Source organism: Nicotiana sylvestris, chromosome 2 (genome assembly GCF_000393655.2).
Source record: "Nicotiana sylvestris chromosome 2, ASM39365v2, whole genome shotgun sequence".
NCBI classification, from domain to species: Eukaryota; Viridiplantae; Streptophyta; class Magnoliopsida; order Solanales; family Solanaceae; genus Nicotiana; species Nicotiana sylvestris.
Window position 1 is genome coordinate 137517771 of NC_091058.1, and position 7544 is coordinate 137525314.

Consider the following 7544-nt stretch of genomic DNA (forward strand, 5'->3'; position numbering starts at 1 on the left):
CTGCCACCCTAAAGAGGTGGAGGAATGGGCGCGCTTCTAGGGTTCATGGGGGGTCTCTGATAGGGGGTGTGAGAGAGACGAGTGAAAGAGAGGGGTGGTTGGAGTTTGGACATATTTATATTAAACCCACCCCAGTTCCCGGCCATCTGATCACATGGGATCAACGGTCCAGATTAAGGTAACTGAAACGGTGTCGTTTTGATTATGGTGGAGATTGGATCGGGTAGGGAGCGAGTTTGGGCTGGAATTGGGGCGGGTTTGACTATCAAATTGCTTGGGCCTGGACGGATGGAATTGTAATTGGCCCAACTGATTTCCCTCTTCTTGCTTTTCTTTTCTTCCTTTTTTCAAATTAATTCCAATTATTTTCCAACTCTTTTTTCTCTCTCTTTTTAAACCTCTTTTCAAATTAAAACTAAGATAAAATCTAAACTAATTCCTAAATCACAATTAACCCTAACACATTGCATTAATTAACCTTAATTAATAATTACCACAATTAATTAAAAACCAAATTAAAGGAAAAAACTACCAAAATTCAATATTAAAATTAAAAAGCAAAATTAATCTATTTTTTTGATTTTCCATTTTTATAAAATAATTAATTTGTTAATTAATCCTAAAGTGAAGGATTAAATCCTAAATGCAAATGCAACATATTTTGTATTTTTTTCAAAATTAACATGCATAGACAAATGCAAACAATAACAAAAATGCTACGAAAATCCATGAAATTGCAAACCAATGGAAAAAATTATTTTGTTTTAAATTTATGGGAGTAATTCATATAGGGTAAAAATCACATGCTCACAGCTGCCCCTCTTTGCTCGGAAACATGAAGAATTTTCGTGCAAAGATAAAGTGAGTAGATACAAGCGATTTTTGCCTGTTTGAATACTCTATGGGAAGCATTTTTGAAAGATTTTGACCGCACCCTGCTTCCGAGGTTGCCTACATATCCTTGGCTATAAAGGAATCAGGTCAGTATAGTTCGGGAAGTTTCGGTAGCTGGGACTACCATGAAGCTGTGATTTCACTGTTGCTGCCGCTGCTGCTTACTGAACTCCTTATTACACCATGACAAACTAAAAAAAAGCTGGACTAAACAATGCTCTATGCATTACAAAAATCCTATCTGTATCTTCAAACTTGATCTTGTGATTTTTGTTGCCTTGTTGACTTGTATTCTTCTGGTGAAGTCCCTTTGTTTCCAACTTGAGTTGTGATCTAAGACACTTTCCCATTTCTTTAGGTGGACGCCTAATTGCTGAATTCAAATTATAATCTGAGATGCTTTCCTTTTCTCCAAGTGAACGCCTGATTACCGACACTTAAACTATTTCACTTCCTTAAAACTGGTGTTGCTCTCCCTTGCTCTCCAGGTGGTCGCCTGATTACCAAAACTTTAACTGTATTCCCGTGCTCTCCAGGTGGGCGTCTGATTGCTAAACTTTAACTGTATTCCCGTGCTCTCCAGGTGGGCGCCTGATTGCCAAAACTTTAACTGTATTCCCGTGCTCTCCAGGTGGGCGCCTGATTGCCGAACTTGAACTGTATTCCCGTGCTCTCCAGGTGGGCGCCTGATTGCCGAACTTGAACTGTATTCCCGTGCTCTCCAGGTGGGTGCCTAATTGCCAAAACTTTAACTATATTCCCGTGTTCTCTAGGTGGGCGCCTGATTGCCAAAACTTTAACTGTATTCCCGTGCTCTCCAGGTGGGCGCCTGATTGCCAAACTTGAACTGTATTCCCTTGCTCTCCAAGTGGGCGCCTGATTGCCAAACTTGAACTGTATTCCCTTGCTCTCCAGGTGGGCGCCTGATTGCCAAAACTTTAACTATATTCCCGTGCTCTCCAGGTGGGCGCCTGATTACCAAAACTTTAACTGTATTCCCTTGCTCTCCAGGTGGGCGCCTGATTTCAACAAAATAGACAAAACAAAGAAAATTTTCTTCCCCAGTTTGGTAGCTGGGCACATATGCGAGTATTAACTGAATCATGTTACCAAATATTTTAAGAATTTGATAGCTTGATCCCATTATCAGGAGGGTCCTGACATCTCCTAGTTAAATGACGGTTTTAAATCAAAATTATATCTTCTGAAGGTGTGATTTCCACTAATTCTTGTTATCTAAGAGAGTCTTAAAACTACACCCCATTATCTAGGAGGGTCCTGAAAGTCAAAAATCAAGTATTATCTTAAGGGTGAAAATTTTTACGGCTGAATTACACTACCCTACAACAGAGCTTACGCTAGATCTTGTTATCTAATGAAAGTCTTAAAGCTAAGTCCCATTATTCAGGAGGGTCCTGAAAGCTCTTAATTGAATCCTATCTCAAACATGAAAACTTTGAAGCCAATGCTGGATTTTGCTTCTCATGATTGTTTTGAATTTTAAACTAGGTCCCATTTTCTAGGGGGGTCCTGAGAATTTACAGTCAAACCTGTCTGGTGCTTGCTTTTCCCCTACGGAGGGTTTCTCCGAAACAAACAAAATTTTCTGCCCATGTTTCAATCAGAAAGATCTTGTCAGTTAAAAAATGTGGTGGTTAGTTTGTGGCATTCTTGCTGAAGGTGGCCTCTCCGCTGTCGTGCTTTGTTTTGATTTGCTTCCCCGAACTGGCCAAAAACCGCTTGACTTTCTGACTGACTTTCAACCTATATGACCTTGGATGACCCGAGTGTTCTATACCCAAATCATTATTTTACATCTCTGACCCCTTTATCTGAACCTCTACATCTCCCATGAAATTACTAAATCATTCCACCGATAGAACTTTCGCTGGCACTTTATATCCCACTTTACATCATACTATCTTTGGTATGTTCTGGCCACACTGTGCTTTGTGCAATTTGGAAGTTGATAGTGAGCTTTGAAATTCTTTCTTATTTGCTTAAACAAGACAGACATTGAAAACATCTTAGAGAAATAAAACCCTAAATGAAATGCAATGACTTTGAGAGTTAAGAATAAGAAAAATCCAAAACTGGATAACTACCAGAAGGGAAAAAGAAAAGAGACTTATCTGAGTGGAACAACTGGTACCAATGATCATGACATGTATTTGGGATTAATCGGCCCAGTCTGTCCAACCAATCAGCTTTCAGTTGTCATACTTTATGCCCCGAGATCTTCAAAACCTAATTTCTTCACCAAAACCTTGTCCTTGTTCGGCATGCGGTGCCCCGAAGGGTTTTCACCAACAAACCTCTCTCATTTGTTCATCTCTCAACTCACTTTCGCCTTAAGGTGCCCGTGAAGGTTTTTACCAATAAGACTCTCTCATTTTTTATTTCTCTCAGCTTTCATCGCCTTTCGGTGCCCGTGAGGGTTTTCACCAATAAGAATCTCTCATTTTCATTATTTTTCATGTTTGGACCTGAGTGTTGCCCCTGATATGAATCACCTCTACTTGCTCAACTTGGTATCTCTTGAAGACTGATCAGAATGTCTTTCTTTGGACCGTAACGTGGGCTTTTGGATAGGGTCAGAAAGAAAGGGTGTCAAAGACTTAAAACAATTCAAGTGGGTTCAAAATTACAACTTTCGGAATCAGATTTCTTACAACAATTACAACTTCTGCTGCAGTTTCTTTGCTTTGGGACTTTTGGATTTTTATTTTGATGGGACCGAACCGTGAGGCTGCCTACGTATCCTTAAAAGGAATCAGGTCGAACGTAGTTCGTGTCATAGAAATTGCTTTGTTGCTGTGATTCTCTCCTTCCTCTTTCTTTTCTTTTCTCTTTTCCTTTCTTCTTTCTTTCTTTTTTTGTTGTTTTGTTCTTCTTCTTCTTCTTCTTTTTTTTTTCTTTACTTTTTACTCTTTTTTTTTCATCATCATTTTTTTTCTTTTCCTTTACTTATCTTTCGTGCTTGCGCTTCTAATCTTTGCTATTGATTCTAAAAGAGGGATATGAAGGGAAATAAATAAGGCTCAAAAGGGTAACAAAGGATAAAGTGTTTAGATAGAAGAAAAAAATGCCTTCGTCATTCCAATCTTCAAAACATACCAAGTACAAATAAACACAATTTAACCAAGGAAATCATACATAATATCTCTTGACTGCATCAGAATTGATAGCCATTTCTACACATTTGCCTTCTATATTTGTTAAATACAAAGCACCATTGGACAACACTCTCGTCACGATGAACGACCCCTGCCAATTTGGGGCGAACTTGCCTTTTGCTTCAGCCTGATGTGGAAGAATACGTTTCAATACTTGTTGACCCACCTCAAACTTCCGTGGACACACTTTCTTGTTATATGCTCTTGCCATTCTCTGTTGATACAACTGACCATGACATACTGCTGCTAATCATTTTTCATCGATCAAACTCAACTGCTCTAGGCGGGTTTTGACCCATTCGCCATCATCAATTCCGGCTTCAGCGACAATCCGAAGAGATGTGATTTCAACTTTCGCGGGTATCACTGCTTTAGTGCCATATACCAACAAATAAGGAGTTTCCCATATTGAAGTGCGAACAGTAGTACAATAACCCAACAATGCAAAGGGTAGCTTTTCATGCCATTGCCAGGAACCTTCCACCATTTTCTGAAGTATCTTTTTTATGTTCTTATTGGCTGCCTCGACTGCTCCATTTGCCTTGGGCAGTATGGGGTGGAATTGCGATGCGTAATCTTAAACTGCTGACATACCTCTTTTATCAGATGACTATTGAGATTAGCACCATTATCTATAATGATCACCTTTGGGATCCCGAACCGGCAGATGATATTTGAGTGCACAAAATCGACCACCGCTTTCTTGGCCACGGACTTGAAAGTTTTAGATTCAACCCACTTGGTGAAATAATCAATGGCCACCAGAATGAACCTGTGCCCATTGGATGCTGCTGGTTCAATTGGTCCAATGACATCCATACCCCAAGAAACAAAGGGCCATGGTGCAAACATTGTATGTAACTCAGATGGCAGAGAATGAATCAAATCTCCGTGTACTTGGCATTGATGACATCTGCACACAAATCTGATACAATCTCGCTCCATGGTGAGCCAATAATAACCTGCTCGAAGAATTTTCTTTGCCAGAATGTACCCACTTATATGAGGTCCACAAACTCCAGAATGTACTTCAGTCATGATAGTTGTGGCCTGTCTAGCATCTATGCATCTTAACAATCCAAGATCTAGAGTTCTTTTGTACAAAACTCCTCCATTGAAGAAAAATCCACTTGCTAACCGTTGAATTGTTCTCTTTTGATCACCTGTGGCTTGTACTTGATACACCCCCATTCTGATGTACTCCCTGACGTCATGGAACCATGGCTCACCATCAAGTTCTTTTTCCACCATGTTACAGTAAGCATGTTGATCGCGGACCTGAATATGCAAAGGGTCAACATAAGCCTTATCTGGATGATGTAACATTGATGACAGGGTAGCCAAAGCATCAGTAACCTCATTATAGATCCTTGGAATATGCCTGAACTCTACTGATCAAAACCGTTGACAAAGATCATGCAAACATTGCCGGTACGGTATGAGTTTTAAATCCCGTGTTTCCCATTCCCCTTGAATCTGGTGCACCAGAAGGTCCGAGTCTCCCAAAACCAAGACTTCTTGGACACCCATGTCTGTAGCTAACCTCAAACCCAAAATGCATGCCTCGTACTCAGCCATGTTGTTAGTACAATAGAAACGAAGCTGAGCCGTAACATGGTAGTGATGCCCTATTTCAGAAATAAGTACAGCTCCTATCCCAACGCCTTTCATGTTAATAGCTCCATCAAAGAAAAGTTTCCAAACTGCCTCTTCGACTTGTTCCGATTCATCAATGTGCATTACCTCTTCATCAGGGAAGTAGGTCTTCAAAGGCTCATATTCTTCATCCACTGGATTCTCAGCCAAATGGTCGGCCAATGCTTGGGCTTTCATCGCAGTCCGAGTCATATAGACGATGTCAAATTCTGTTAGCAAGATCTGCCACTTTGCGAGCCTCCTTGTAGGCATAGGCTTCTGAAAGATATACTTTAGCGGATCGAAATGAGAGATTAGGTAAGTAGTGTAAGAGGACAAATAATGCTTCAACTTCTATGCTACCCAAGTTAGGGCGCAACATGTCCTTTCCAGGTGAGTGTACTTAACCTCATAAGATGTGAACTTCTTGCTGAGATAATAGATGGCCTGCTCCTTCCTACCGGTGATGTCATGCTGACCCAACACACAACCAAACGAATTGTCCAAAACAGTCAAATAAAAAATCAAAGGTCTCTTTGGTTCTGGTGGCACCAATACAGGTGGGTTTGACAAGTACCCCTTTATCTTATCAAATGCTTCCTGACACTCATATGTCCACTTGACCGCATCATCCTTCTTCAACAGTCTGAAGATAGGCTCACAAGTTGTTGTAAGTTGAGCAATAAACCTATTGATGTAGTTCAACCTCCCTAATAGACTCATCACCTAAGTCTTGTTCCTTAGGGGTGGAAATTCTTGGATAGCTTTGATCTTTGACGAGTCCAATTCAATACCTCGACGGCTGACTATGAATCCCAACAATTTTCCAGATGGCACACCAAGTGCTCATTTTGCAGGATTGAGCTTAAGATTGTACCTGCGAAGCCTTTGGAAGAACATTCTCAAATATCTGACATGATCAGATTGCTTTCTAGACTTTATGATTACATCATTCACATAAACCTCGATCTCTTTATGTATCATGTCGTGGAATATGGTTGTCATTGCCCTCATGTAAGTTGCCCCAACATTTTTCAAACCGAAAGGCATGACCCTGTAGCAGTATGTTCCCCATGGCGTGATCATTGTCTTTTCTGCATCTTCCTCATCCATTAGGATATGATGATAGCCCACATAGCAATCCACAAAAGACCTAATCTCATGTTTGGCACAATTATCAATCAAAATGTGAATATTTGGCAATGGGAAGTTATCCTTTGGGCTTGCCTTGTTGAGATCTCGATAATCAACACACACCCTGGTCATACCATCCTTCTTTGGTACAGGCACGACATTGGCTAACCAAGTGGGATACCGCGTGACTCGAATGACCTTTGCCTCAAACTGCTTTGTGACCTCTTCTTTAATTTTTACACTCATGTCTGTTTTAAACTTCCTTAACTTCTTCTTGACGGGAGGGAATGCCGGGTTAGTGGGCAATTTGTGAACCACCAAGTCAGTGCTTAGACCCGGTATGTCGTCATATGACCATGCAAAAATATCTTTATACTCAAACAATGCTTTAATTATCTCCTCCCTGAGTTGAGGTTCAAGATGGACGCTTATCTTAGTTTCTCTTATATTATCGGGGTCCCCTAAATTGATTGCTTCTGTATCACTTAGGTTAGACTTGGGTTTTTCTTCAAAATGACTTAATTCTTTACTAATCTCTTCAAAGGCCTCATTCTCATCATATTCTGATTCATCATCACACTCTATTTCTTGAATTATTATTTCATAATTAGATTGGCCTTTAAGAGTGGGCCGAAGATTCCTCATGTATGTCATGTCATTGAAACCAGCATAAAAAGAACTGTACAAGGAAGAAAAGAAAAACTA